General features: G+C 40.6%; 1 long non-coding RNA gene across 1 annotated transcript in view; it reads left to right on the top strand.

Annotated features, from left to right (window-relative positions):
* Positions 1 to 10,842, top strand: part of LOC109193306 — a 33,251-nt gene extending 22,409 nt beyond the window's left edge. Inside the window, exon 6 of the long non-coding RNA XR_002056254.1 lies at positions 10,562 to 10,842. This is a non-coding gene — a long non-coding RNA (uncharacterized LOC109193306). The remainder of the gene's footprint in view (positions 1 to 10,561) is intronic.
* Positions 10,843 to 14,655: the final 3,813 nt, after the last annotated feature.

Genomic DNA, 14,655 nt, shown 5'->3' with positions numbered 1-14,655 from the left:
TAAAAGGGGAATGTGACCGAAGGAGCACACGGATCCTATGAAAGGATCCCTGCGAGGCAACCCCCCTTACGTTCCATACGAGGAATCTCATGAGGAAACAGAAGATGCAGGAAGGAAACGAGAAAGGGGGTTGCCCCCTTGATCAGCAGAAGCAGGAGAGCGTCACATCGGCATGGCCATACTCTGATCAGAACGGGTATCAGGGTCTGAATCAAAACCCAACGCCCAAGGATTCACAGTATGGCTAGCTGGCGGGACATCGCCATCAGACCAGGACTTATCCCCACCCCTAGGAGGATCCCATGGAAAAATCGGAGCGGACTTCGAGGTGCTATCGGTGGCAGCAGCAGCAGCCAACCAAATGGTATCACTCGGAGGGGTACAAGGAGGAGTCCCAATCTCAAGAGGAAGGAGAGAAAGTAGGATGAGAAATAGGAGTAAAAGAAAACGATACCTGATGCGTGCGTTGTAGATCAGTCTGCCCTGTAGAAACCAGGGTCAAGGCCCGCTCACTCTCCTCAAGAATAGGAGAGAGGCGGGGTTCCCGGGCGAAAGCAAGAGCCGGGGTGTTGTCACTATACGAGGCGGTAAATGAATTATCATAGACAACAGGCGCAAAGGCCGAGTTTTCATAAACAATGTCATATGGAACCGCCACCTTACCCCTAGAAGCGATCACAGGGTCAGAATCGACCATAATGGCTTTCCCCTTCGCCAATCGCACCCTGCAGTTATATCGCTTACGCTGATTCCTGGTCATTCCTCGAGTCATGGGGACCTCAGATGCAGACGTGCATGGAGCGACGTCCACAGTAGTATGGGCCAAGCCAGCGACTGCCGTGACAGTCACCTGGGGAATAACACTATGTGGCGGGTCGACATATGAAGTACCTGCAAGAGAATAAAAAACAACATGAGGGGGGGTGCCATAGTGACCGGAGATGGCCGTGTAGTGCCCGGTACGGGATCAACCCTCCCCTTCCCCCCCCCCCCCCCCCCTACAAGCACCCGCAAGATGGCCTTGTTTAAAACAAACCGTGCAATAGGGAGGGATTTTCTCATACTCAATAGATTGCCAAAAACCACAATCCTCCCTCCCCGGACGGTTGCTACCCAAACGAATAAAGATTTTATGCTTAAGGGGTAGCAACAAGTCCATTTCAACTTTGACCTTAGCTACTTGCGGCCTAGAGAATTTAGCCGTCGCAGCGTCCACATGTAAAAAACGGCCAATGGGCTTAACAATCTGTTTGAGGCACGGTATAAAGAAACAATTAGCTTTAAGGATGGGCAAGGAAACCCAAATCGGAGCTAACGACGTCTCATACCGTACATCAAAATCAGTGGTCCACCTGAACAATCTCATCGGGTATTTTCCATCAAATAAAATTTGTCCCTTAGTCAAAATATCAATGCAATCAAGAGTATTAGAGAAAGTAAGAAAAACATGACGAGGATCCACAAAACCAATTTCAAGTGTTCCTTTAAGGACAAAATTTTTGGCGAAAAATTCTCGAATCACTAAAAGTAAAGGACGACCGTGAGAGAACTTGCCAACTAAAAGATTATTTTTCACTTGGTTCATTTGACTAACTTCATGGTCCTCGAACAACACTTCTATTTAAAGCATGTGTGCCCCCACGTCTTGGGCTTGGCTCGGCAGAAACAAAAGGGCCCCCTTGCATCCCATTTAAATTATGCCCAAATGAAAAAGGGCTAATTAAATGGGTTGGGCCTACAGAAAGCCCAACAGCGTCGGGGGTTACTTAGGGGGTGTATTCAATCATGATTTTCATATAGTTTTAAAGACTTTTATGAACTTTAAAAGTTTGGAGGTATTCAATTCGAACTTTTAGAGTCTTTAAAAGTCATGCAGTATTCAATCAAGATTTTTAAAGAGTCTTTAAAAGTCATGCGGTATTCGATTAAGACTTTTAGAGAGTTTTTAAAAGTCATGTGGTATTCAGCAAGTTATGAACTTTTGTAGACTTTTTAATTTTAGGACTTTTGTAGACTTTTCCTTCTCAAATATAAATAGTTGAAATCCAACCATCAATCCCAAGATTTTAAAATTTTCTTTCTAACAACTTTGAATATTTTTTCTCTCTATTTAAACTCTATTTTTTCTCCCTATTTAAACTGTATAAACCTATCTTTTTTTTTTTTTGAAAGCAAACACAAACTCAATATTATTGCAAATGCATCAAAAGGAAGTCAGGTGGGATAGTATCCCAATACAAAAAACCATCCTGAGAAAACGCCTCAGTGGCCAAAGAATGAGCTAAAGAGTTTAAAGTATGAGGTACTGAAAGTAAAACGCAAGTAAACGTAGCCATAATAGACTTGCAATCGTGGATCACCACAGCCGCATATGATCTAGGGGGGAATAAGGCATGTTAATGTAACCTTGAAGTACCGAATAGTTTGTGTAAATAGTCACTTCTGTAACATTCTGTGCCTTTAGCCATGATAATACTTCCTTACAAGCCAGGGCTTCAACCGTAAGTGTATTCTTAGTAAAGGGAAGCTTTCCATTGACCGCAGCAACAAACCCGCCACCATTCGCCACCAAAATCCCTCCAAACGCGGCTGCTCCCGTACCTGTATTTCGGCCTGCGTCTATGTAGCAACGCAACCCCGAAGCCAGCTGCATGGATTGCTGCTGCCGCGGAGATCCCGTAGCGTAGAGACCGGCCGCACACCATGTCGCAACAACCGCTTTGGCCAAATTCCACGTGTGGTGCGGCTTGTAGAAACATGCTTCCCATAATTGATACAAGACTGCAATAACTTGAATAAGAACATTCTCAGTTAAAACAGTCATAGCATTCTGTAACCATTCAGCAAAGCAACCACCAGTCACACAAGAAATAGGGAGATGGGACTCATTCCACACTCGTATCGCATAAGCACACTCAAGTAAAGAATGCACAATATCCTCATGAAAAATAGCACACATAGGGCATGATGGATCTATATCAACTCTCTTAACCAAGAGATTTGTAGTGGTGGGTAGAATACCACTAACTGCCCTCCATAAAAAGGTTTTTCACTTTGGGGGGATTTTCAGCTTCCATAGGGCAGTCCATTTTGGAAAACCTGTACAATTTGATATTTCTCCAACAATGCTTCTATATCCACTCTTCACAGAATATATACCATTTGGGTCCCTAAACCAATACCATGAATCATCATAAGAAGGGAAAACCGGCACCCGAAGGATACGATTCACATCCTGTGGATTAAAAATATCAATAAGAATATCCATATCCCATGTCTGGGTTTCCTGATCAATTAAACCAACCACCTTGGAATCCTGCAACTGATGGGGCATAGGAGTATTAATTTTAAAATCTGAATCCAAGAGTCAGGGATGCTCCCAAATTAACGTAGAGTTCCCATCACCAATCCTTCTCCTTATTCCACTACAAACTAGCCTGTGGGCATCCATAATACTCCTCCAACAAAAGCTAGGATTATTTCCAACAGAAGCCTCAACAAAAGTAGATTTAGGAAAATACCTTGCTTTATAAACCCGGGCAGCTAGGGATCCAGGTTTTGTGAGGAAATGTCATGCCTGCTTACCTAGCATTGCCAATGCTAGTTAAAGGCCTTCAGGTCCTTGAAACCCAGACCCCCTGCCGTTTTTGGCCTACACAACCGATCTCATGCCATCCAATGTATTCTGCCCCCACCTATTCCTCCAGTATTTCAATAATATCTGTTCATTATTCTTTGTAGAGCCATGCAAATAGAATCAGTTAGCAAAAAACACTCAATATAGAAAACATGGGCATTGCTTGAGCCACTGTTTTCAAGAGAATCTCTTTGCCCACCTGTGACAACAGTTTCTTATTCCAAGAGCCCAATTGTTGCTTAATCTTCTCCTCTATATAAGCAAAGACATGTTTCTTATTCCTTCCTATAATAGAAGGGAGCCCCAAATACTTACCAAAGTCATTTGCCTGCACAACCCCCAATGCCACCGCCACCTCCCCCTATCATCATCATTAGTATTTGTACTAAAGCAAACACTTGATTTGTGATAATTAATAGACTGTCCAGACAAACGTTCATAAGAGTCTAAACATTGCTTTACCACACTTGCCTCTTGAACATTTGCTTTAAAAAACAACAGCCTATCATCTGCAAAAAAAAAAAAAAAGATGGGAAATCGCAGGTGCTCCCCTCGCTACCCTGAGTCCATGCCCTCTGCAGTAACAAAGATAGTCCTTTAGCACAAACAATAAAAAGATATGGGGAAAGAGGATCCCCCTGTCTAAGTTCCCGTGTTGGCGTGATTACACCACCTGACGATCCATTCACAAGAACATTATACGAGACAGTAGACACACACAACATGATCAAATCTACCCATCTGTCAGCGAAGCCAAGTGCCCCTAGCATACATTTCAGGAATGACCACTCCATCTTATCATATGCCTTCGTCATGTCCAATTTTAAGGCCCTCCCAACCTGCCTTTCCACATTGTTTCCTTTTCAGAAAATGGCCAATCTTAGAAGCAACAAGAATATTATCAGTTATTAACCTATCCAGGATAAAACCACTCTGCGATTCTGAGATAATGTTATCAAGCATGGGCTTCATTCTGTTCGCTACCATTTTTGCCATAATCTTATAGACCACATTACTTAATGCAATCGGCCTCAAATCTGCAGCATACTCAGGTACCTTTTTCTTTGGGATCAACACAATATTTGACACATTCAAACCATCAAGGAAGACAACAGAATTTAAACAGTTTAGCACAAAAGATGTTACCTCCCCACCAATCACATCCCAAAAATGTTGATAGAAGCCCGAATTCATTCCATCCGGACCCGGGGCCTTGTCAGGGAACATAGCAAAGATCGCCCCCCTAACCTCCTCAGGCTCAAAAGGCCTAAGCAGGATTTCATTCTGACTCTCAGTAACTCTAGGTGTGACCGAATCAAAGAAACTATCATGCAGGGGAGCATTACTTGTTTTAAAAATATTTCAAAGTAATCAAGAATCACAGCATTCATAGCACTCTTCTGCACCCAATCCCTATTAGACCCCTTCAATCTAGAAATAGTATTTTTACGCTTACGGGAAGAAGCATACATATGATAGAATCTGGTGCTAGCATCTGCCCTGTTTCGCTCTCTACCTCCAATAGACATCCTCCTGGGCCTCTAGTTGAGCCAACTGAGCCTTAACATCACGATACTCCTCCAGGGAACTCGGGTCCGTGCATCCCCGCAGGTTTATTAGCTTTGCATGTAGCAGTTTTATCTATTTGCCAAACATATGGAAGCGGTCTCCTCCCTATCTCTGCAAACGGTCACAACGCAACTGCAAATTATCCAGAAAGCCATGGCCCTCCCCATCAGCCCATGCCTGCTCCACCACACCACCGAAGCCCGAATCTAACAACCAAGCCATTTCAAACTTGTATCATCTTCGCCCACCAACACCACAACACCTTGGGTCAGATAGTCCTAGGAAGGGCGCCGAGTGATCAGATGTCCGTGTCAAGATGTTAGTAACCCTGGCTTCCTCAATCTTCTCACACCATTCTAGGGTTGCAACCACCCTATCCAACTTCTCCTCAATCCAATTTTCAGTTCCCTGCCCCTTTTCTCATGTAAAGGGGTAGCCTTCCATGGGAATCTGCAACAAGCCACATGCATCCAAGGTCTCCCCAAAATCGCGTAGGAGCCCCTCCATATGTGGGTTACGCCCCCGCTTCTCAAATTGCAACAGGAGATCATTTAAATCCACAACTACAACCCAGGGAAGTGCTGATTGCCCCGCTAACCTCCTTAACAACTCCCAGGACTCCCTCCTCCTATCTCTCTCCGGGTACCCATAGAAACACGTCATCCTCCATAGGTCATACATATCCACAGTCACCTCCACATCAACATGGGTTTCGGAATAACTAATCAAGCGCGCCGTATTATTATTCCTCCAAAGTAACGCCAGTCCCCCACTAAAACCAACAGAATCCACGTAAAACAGTCCTTCAAAGCCAAGCTTGAACGTAACTTTTCTGCGTGGTCACGTTTCACCTTAGTCTCCATTAGAAATACAAAGTCAGGCTTCTTACAAGACGCCATGTCCACTAGCTCACGAACTGTTCGTGGATTGCTCAAGCCTCGACAGTTCTAACTTATTGTACTCATGATGATGGGCGGGTCTGGGAACCAGAACCCGCCAACTGCAAGTTTATTGACAGATCAGTCATAACAACATCATCACCCACGGCTTCCCCCCTCCTGCCGCTTCCTCCGGAGAGCTCATGACGCCTCTTCGTCGTTGCCACCACCCCATATGTCTCCTCTTGACCACCCTCCGCACCTCCCCCTACCACCACCTCCCGGACAGCTTCCACCACCGCCCCCTCGCTCCCTACCCCGACCTTCCGCACAGGACCAGTGCTCGGAATGAGCCACGGGTCACCCACCGCCCTTGGACCACGGCTCCCACCAGCTCTAAGACCCTCACCAAACAGGTAATCACTCACCGGCATCCCCGAGTTCCTGGCCTTCTTACATAATTTATATGAGTGCCCCAGCATTCCACATAAAAAAAACAAAATGTGTGAAGGCGTTCATACTTAAACAGCACCCAACACGTCGTTTTGTCACGTTTTACCAGCTTCATTCCCCTCTTAAGAGGCTTATCAACATCAATCGCCACACGAACATGGTAAAACGCCTTCCAAGGGGCTCCCACAAAACGATCATCACAACGTACAAAACTCCCGATAAAGTTACCAGCTTGTTCCAAAATTGCATCAGAAGTATACCCATAGGGAGGCCATGCAGTTGCACCCACATATCCACGGAGTCCAGTTTAACATCACCGGGCTATACACCATCAAGAACCCACCGGCAAACTAAGGTGTGATTGTCAAAAGACCACGGACCCTCCTCAAGCACCCGCACTACGTCCGTTTCATGATAAAAAAAAAAAATGAAGAGGAACAGGTTCGGTTGTAGCTCAGAAACATGTACCCCATCTACCGGTTGCCAAACGGAGACCAAGACCTGCCGCATGAACTCAATCTTAATCAGCTTGTTAGTCAGAAAACGGCCTACGATCGCCCATGTTACCTCCCCAGCCACTGCCTCAGCGCCGTCCACCACCGTCGGGACGAACTCATCCTCATCCTCCAAGTCCATGTCCGCCCAGCGCCTTGTGAGACCGGTAACCTCATTCGAACTCGTCGCACCAGCCATGTAGAACGCCTGGCTAGCCTAGCAACTGTAAATTGCACCGCACAACAGTCGGAGAAACAGCGAAAGACGCTGGAAGAAGACAAGAAAACGTCGGAACCCTAGTTTTAGGGAAGAAGGCAAAACCCTAATTCGTAGGGAGAGAGAGACGCACTATTTGTATAATGTTTGTGGTTATAATTTGTGTTTGTATAAACCTATCTAAATTTAATAAAATTATTTTTTTCTTCATTAACCTATACTTTCCTCTTACCTAAACTCTACCAATATTTCTCTCTCCTAAACATTACAATCTTTCTCTAAAAATTCGAAATAATTATTATTTTTAATTCATTATTGCTTGTTTATATTGATTTTTATTTTTTTATATGAATTTTTTATCCCTAACTTTCTCTAATTCTCCCTAAATACATGAACAAAGCAAATTTTTCATCGTCAAATTTTAGTATATGTTTCATAATATTCACATAAATACTTATATATTTTGATTTTTATAGTTTTTATGTTTATATTCGTAATATATATTTTTTCTTTTTTCTAACAACAAGTTACTACGAATAGCGAACTACTATTTGCAACAACAATTTGGAGTTGCAAACAGTAGCACCTTGTTGTTGTTCGTAGTTTCAAATTGCTATTGCAAATAATAGTTCTTTGCGTGAAGCCTAGCAATATATCAAGTATAATTTTTTTTATATATTATTAATATTATATATTTTTTATTTTATACAACTTGTAATTATATTTTTAAATATTTTATTTGATCAATTCTTTTATTATAAATTTTAGGCTAAATGTCATCCCGCACCATGAACCATTACCGATTATTCATGCCGCACCATGATATTTAATAAGTGATATTTTAAGCCATAAACCAAAAAAAAAATTCCGCCTAGCATTTTTTGTAGGTTATCCGGTAATCCTGTTGACATGGCACGGTAATAAGCTGATGTGGCCTTATTTTTCAGTCCATGTAAGCATTTTTAATTTTTTTTTTTTAAAAAAAAACCGCTGCCATTGAGTAAACATGTTCTGAGCATCTCTCCTTACATAATCGCGAGGAGACGTCCGGAACTGCTCCTACTGGCAACGGATGAGACGCTCCGACTTGCGGCTTGACGGTGAGAATGAAGACTTCCTCGAGGAAAGCCGTCGTGGCCGAGTGATCGACCACCCCATCTGGTATATCCGCACCTCGAGGAAAGACTTGCTCCGTTTGCCTGAACCAGTTTCGCCACGGCGAGAATCTCCTGTTGTTGCCCAAATGCAGCCACACATTTTGCGATGGCGAGAAATGAGAATCTCCGGTTGCTGCCCGCTGTGCCGCGCCGCCATTGTTTCCGACGTCCCCACAGCTTCGCTTCCCGCTACCTCACCCGAAATCGAAGTAGTTCCGGCGAAAAACGGCGCGGAAGACGACGGAGAATCCAGCAACAACGACAAGCAAGTCGGAAGCGAAGCAGAATCACAATCCTCATCTCCGTCGCCCTCTACAACTGCCTTCTCGTTTCCGCCTCCAGGAACCTCACCGACCTCCCCTCCGACATCAATGTGCTCCAGCGAATCAGAATTCTTCAGTAACATTAAAGGGTGAAAATAATTCAATAGAGTTAAAACTAATATTTTGCAAATAATTATATCCTTGAGCCTATCATCTGAGAAATGAAGCTCTATAGCTTGTGAGCCTTTTCCGTCTGCTGTGGGTGGAATGTGAGTTGGTCTATTGCCCAATAGTTGAGGAACTAACAATGAGTGGCCGCTTTTGTTGAAGATAAGAGAATGAAGCTGGCTGTGGCAGAACAAATGGAGCTTGACAACGAGAAAGATGGCCTCTTCCTCTCCACTGGAATCGTTACTTGAGAATTAGAAGTAGCAAATGGAAGGAGAAAAAAGAAAAATAAGAAAAAATAAAATAAAATAATAAAAAATTTCATGTCAGCATCAAATACGGTAACTTGTAAGAAACCTACAAAACAATGCTATGCGGAAAAAAATATTTGGTTCATGGCTCGAAATATCACTTATTAAAGATCATGGTGCGGCATGAATAATCGCGAATGGTTCATGGTGCGGGATGACACTTTAGCCTAAATTTTATTACTCAATATTGTTATGAATTTCTAATGAAATAATTTTTTTGTTGATGTTTATTAATAATATATATAAGTAATTAGCATATAAATCTTAGCATACTATGGATAAAAATAATAATGTTGAGAATGTTGATGTGGGTGGAAAACTATATAATAAGAAGAATTTTATGATATATTATAAATGTTTTGTAAGAAAATTATAAATTATAAGAATCAAAATCATTGAAAGTTTGTAAGGATGTATTCAATTTAGAATTTCAATTACTTTTGTAGACTTTTTAAAATAAAAAGTTGATAAAAGTCTATGAATATTTTTTATATAGACTTTTATAGAGTCTTATAAAGTTTTAAAAAGTTTTGAACGACTCTATGAAAGCCAATCAAAGTTTATTAAAATCTATCATTTTAAAAGTCTTTAAAACTGTACGAAAGTCATGATTGAATACACCCCCTTAGATGTGTCTATTCTTCCTCCTTGGTATTTGGATTCTAATGTGTCTCGTATGCAATTCCTTTGTTGATTGGGTTGTTGAAAGCATGGGGAGCTTCTGTTTATGAGTCTGTCTGATCTTCCACCGAGGGTTCATGCTTTATTGGTTCATGATGATGTGCCCCCAGTCTTCTTTGACGTGGAGGATCCTCATTGAGTGTTTGGCATTTGTTTGCTTGTTTTGTATTTTTGAAAAATGAAAAAAAAAAAAAAAAAAAAACCGATGAAGAAAATGGAAAAAGAAAAAGAAATTAGAGAAAATAGAAAAGAGGGAATGAGGAAAAAGGAAAAGAAAAAAGAATTTGAAAAGAGGAAAAGAATAAGTAGAAGTGTTTGGCTTGTTTGGAGGAAATGATGGCTTGGCTTATGTCGGATCTAGTCTCAACGCAAATGTCAGTGATACAAGAGGCACCCTAGTTCGGGTTGAACGATCGTCGGGCAAGATTTGTCAAATCTGTTAACCTAGTCAGGCTTGTTGTTAGCCAATAGTAATTTAATCCCTTCTAGGTTACGGGTGGGGTTGGTTATATGTGGCAGGATTTGCCTCTTGTTAGTGTCTTCTTCTTTCTTTCTCTCTTTCTTTTCTCATGATTGTTTCTTGCTTCTTTCTTCTCTTTTTCCTTGTTTTTATGCAATTTTTTTTTCTTTTTCCTTATTGTTGTTCTTGCATGCCTTCATTTGTTTTGTTTATCTGAGGCGTATTTGATCTGGTGTTCTTTTGGTTTGGCCCTTGCGTGCATTCTTTAAACAGATCATGTCTCAACGTGGATGCTTGCGGTAAGAAGTTACATCGTAGCCTAGCTGACCGGTGACCAGGTAGGATTCATCAAATCCGTTGGTCTAACCAGGCTTGCTGTTGGCGAATAGTAGCTAATCCCGTTAGGGTTTAGGTTGCTAAGTTAGGGTTTGTGTTGTTGTATTCTAGTTGTGATCTTCCCTGTGACTTTCTTGTTGTTTAGATTGCCTGCGTGCCTTTAGCTAGACCAGTGTGCCATTTTGTTTATTGCGTTTTCAGTTGTATTTTCTTGAATACTTGTGCGCCACTCTATATATTATAGGCAGCATGTGTGCCATATGTGTTGGTGCAAGTGTTTTGTTGTTGTTGCCGATGTCTTTATCTTCTTTGGATAGTCCTGGATCAACCGTTATGCTGCTAATTTTTTGGTTGTGATATGAGTATTATGGGTAGCTTGTGTGCCATAATGTGTTGGGCAGATGTTAACTGTTGTTGCTGGTGTTTCTGTCCAATCGTTATACCGTGCACCACGGCGCACATAGCAATGTGCTCCCCGCGCCTTTCAAAACGACGTCGTTTTATTAAGTTGTGTGGTGAGTTGACATGACAGAGTGTATGTGTATTTTGTTATATAATTATGTATATTATGTTCTACAATTATGTACATTTTTTTATACAATTATGTACATTCTTTTATACAATTATGTGCATCCGAAGCAAGGAATTTTTTTTAAAAGTTAAGAGTTTATGTGTATTATGTATTATGTTAGATTATGTGTATTATCTTTTCAAAACAGAGTATGTGTATTTTGTTATACAATTATGTACATTCTGTTATACAATTATGTACATTTTTGAAACATGAGATTTTTTATTTTTTTTTAAGAAGTTAACCGCAGACACGGAAAGCGAAATTTTCAACAAAAAAAAAAAAAAAAAAAAAACAGTAGAAAATGACGTTGTTTTGCACCAGAGCTCACAATGCAATGTGCCCCTTGGTGCACGATATAAATTGTCGTTTCGGATTGTTATGTTGTGCAACTGTGTGCACCATGCAGATTCACAATTTTTATATTGTAGATTCATAATTTTTATATTGTTGATTCATAAAATCTATACTGTAGATTCATAATTTTTAAACCGTAGATTCATAATTTAAATACAGTAGATTCATAATTTCTATACAGTAGATTCATAATTTTTATATTGCAAATTCATAATATATGTACTGTAGATTCATAATTTCAAAACTGTATAGTTATCAAATTATAAACATATAGTTATGTGATTTGTAAATACAGAGTTCAACAATTGGGAATATGAACATAAAAAATTATGAACATATAGATCTATAATTATGAAGATATATTTATAAAATTATGAATCTATAATATAGAAATTATGAATCTAGACCCGTATGCACCATGCATCCCACGGTTGCACAGCATAATTTTCCGAATTATGATGTGAGCACGTGCCCACCTTACAATGTGAGCACGTGCCCACCTTGCAATGTGAGCACGTGCCCACATTGCAAAGTGGGCACGGTTCCATATCCATAATTTCTATACTGTAGATTATATATCCATCACTACTGTACCCACGAAAATTCCTTCGGGAAAAACATCAACATCTCCAACTCCAACTCCAAAACACCCAAAATCTCACATTCAACAAGTAAATGACTTGAACACATGAATAGCTAAAAGAATAGCATTTATGAACCCTAGATACAAGCTCTAAACATGCATAAACACAATATTATGCATCAAATCACTCACAACATCAAGAACAACCATAGAATGTCAAGAAATCATCATAACAAGTGTAAAATAGGTTTTGTAAAGCATGGGTTACCTTTGTAGACCACAAATCTCTTCCTTAGACTCCTAGACTTCTCCTTGGAGTTCCTCCTCACCCAAATCTTCTCAACAAAACCAAAACCACACAAAGAAAAACCATTCTTAGATAAAGACTATGAAAGACTAACCAAGAACACTAGTTAAGCTAAGATCTTACCATTCCTAATGCTTTAATGGTGGAAAGGTGAAATCTTGAAGAGATCCCTTGCAAGGAAGAAGGTGGACTTTACTTGGCTTGGGAAGAAAGCTACTATTCTAGAGAGAAGGGGGAGAGTTTAGAGTGTCTTGCCAAATGAGGAAAATGAAATGTGATCTTGCTAGGGAAAGGCTTGAATGCCAAGCAAAGGTGAAAAGACAAGAATACCCCTACTAAAAGGCTAGGAAGACAAAAGGTCATGTACAACTTATAAAGCTCAAAGTCCCTTTTTCTTTTTAATAAATCAATTGACGAAGGAATTGGTCAATTCAAGTCCTCCGACTTTCAATTAAAGAATTGGAAGGGGAAATTCATGAGAAGGCTTAGAATTAATTACATAATTAATCCCATTTAAGGATTGGATTTTCGGGGTATCACAGAAACATAGAGGAAAGGTTCTGAAAAAACAATTTTGGATGTGTGCTAATGCAACCACTACAGAGAAATTCAATGCAATAGTTGACCAAATAGGGTTAAAGGATGCACAAGCTAAAGCAGATTTGGCTAATTACCCAGCAAAATTCGGGTGCAAGGCTTTTATGAGAACATAAGTGAAGTGTGATTCAGTGGATAACAACATGTGTGAGGCCTTTAATGGAACAATTGTTAAGGCAAGGAGCAAACCAATAGTGAAGATGTTGGAAGATATAAGGGTAGCTACCATGACAAGGATTGCAAGGTGTAGAAAACAGGTAGAGAAATGGCCTGGTAACTATGGACCTAGGATAATGAAAAAACTAAATGAGAACATAGTTGAAAGTATAGGTTGGCATGTTGACTTCAACGGGGATGATGGCTATGAGATCAAGAAGGGTAGGCAGCAATTCAAGGTGAAGCTACAACGAAAAACATGTTCATGTAGATCTTGGGACCTCACAGGTATACCTTGTGCACATGCATGTTGTGCTATATTTGATCTAGGCAAAGATCCAGAAGACTACATTGATCAATGCTACTCCAAGGAAGTTTACAAGAGAATTTATAGTCATATTATCCAGCCTCTTAATGGGGAAATCAGCTGGCCTAGGACTAATTGTGAAGAAACCTTAGCTCCTTTACCAAGGTCAATGACTGGTAGGCCCAAGAAAAAAAAAAAAAAAAAAAAGAACCAGAGAGCCTACAGAACCTCCAATTGGGAAAATTTCAAGGCAAGGTAGAGTGATGACATGTTCGATTTGTAAACAAAAGGAACATCAAAAGAAAGTTTGTCCTGCAAAGAGTTCTATGCCACCTACTGCCTTAGCTTCTGTTGCTGCCTCAACTTCTATTCTAGCTGGTGCCTCAGCCTCTGTTGCTGCCTCAACTTCTATTCCAGCTAGTGCCTCAGCCTCTGTTGCTACTTCAGCGTCTGTTGTTGCTTCATCCTCTAGTTCTGCATCAACTACTAGGAAAAGTAAACAAAGGAAAACATCTGGTGGTGGATTTGGTGTATACATAAACCCAAATACTGGAGCACAAATATTAAATGTAAGCTAATCCATGGTTCTGAAATTTATGTGTTATTCATGGTTATAAATAACATGCATAATGTATTAACCTTTTGTTTGCATTTTGTAGCCTGGAAGAAGAGGACAACAAGTGCTATCAGTAGGAGGGAAAGAAAGTGAAACTACTGCCAAGAAGAAACAGTGAATGGTCTGGGGAAAACAAGAGCAACTAAGCCTGGAAGTTGTTTTTGTCTAACTTTGTAAACGGTGAATGGCCTAACTTTATAAACTGTCTGTGGCCTAATCTTTTGTTGGTGGCTGTGAATGGCTTGACTTAGTAAACTGTCTGTGGCCTAATCTTTTGTTAGTGGCTGTGAATGGCTTGACTTAGTAAACTGTCTGTGGCCTTATGTATACGGTTAATGCTTTCATTTTTTGACAGTGATGGGAAACTGCCAGTCAACACATGTGTTATAATGCTTATGGTTAATGGTTTATAATGTTTATGGTTAATGGTTTCATCTTTTAACTTCATGGCTTATGGTTTTAGCTTTTAGTATGACTTATAGTTTAAGCTCTGAGTATGCCTTATGGTTTATTGTTGCAATCAATAAAAATGACCAC

Source organism: Ipomoea nil, unplaced genomic scaffold, assembly GCF_001879475.1.
Source record: "Ipomoea nil cultivar Tokyo-kokei standard unplaced genomic scaffold, Asagao_1.1 scaffold0222, whole genome shotgun sequence".
Taxonomy (NCBI): Eukaryota; Viridiplantae; Streptophyta; class Magnoliopsida; order Solanales; family Convolvulaceae; genus Ipomoea; species Ipomoea nil.
This window is presented reverse-complemented; position numbering and strand designations above follow the sequence as displayed.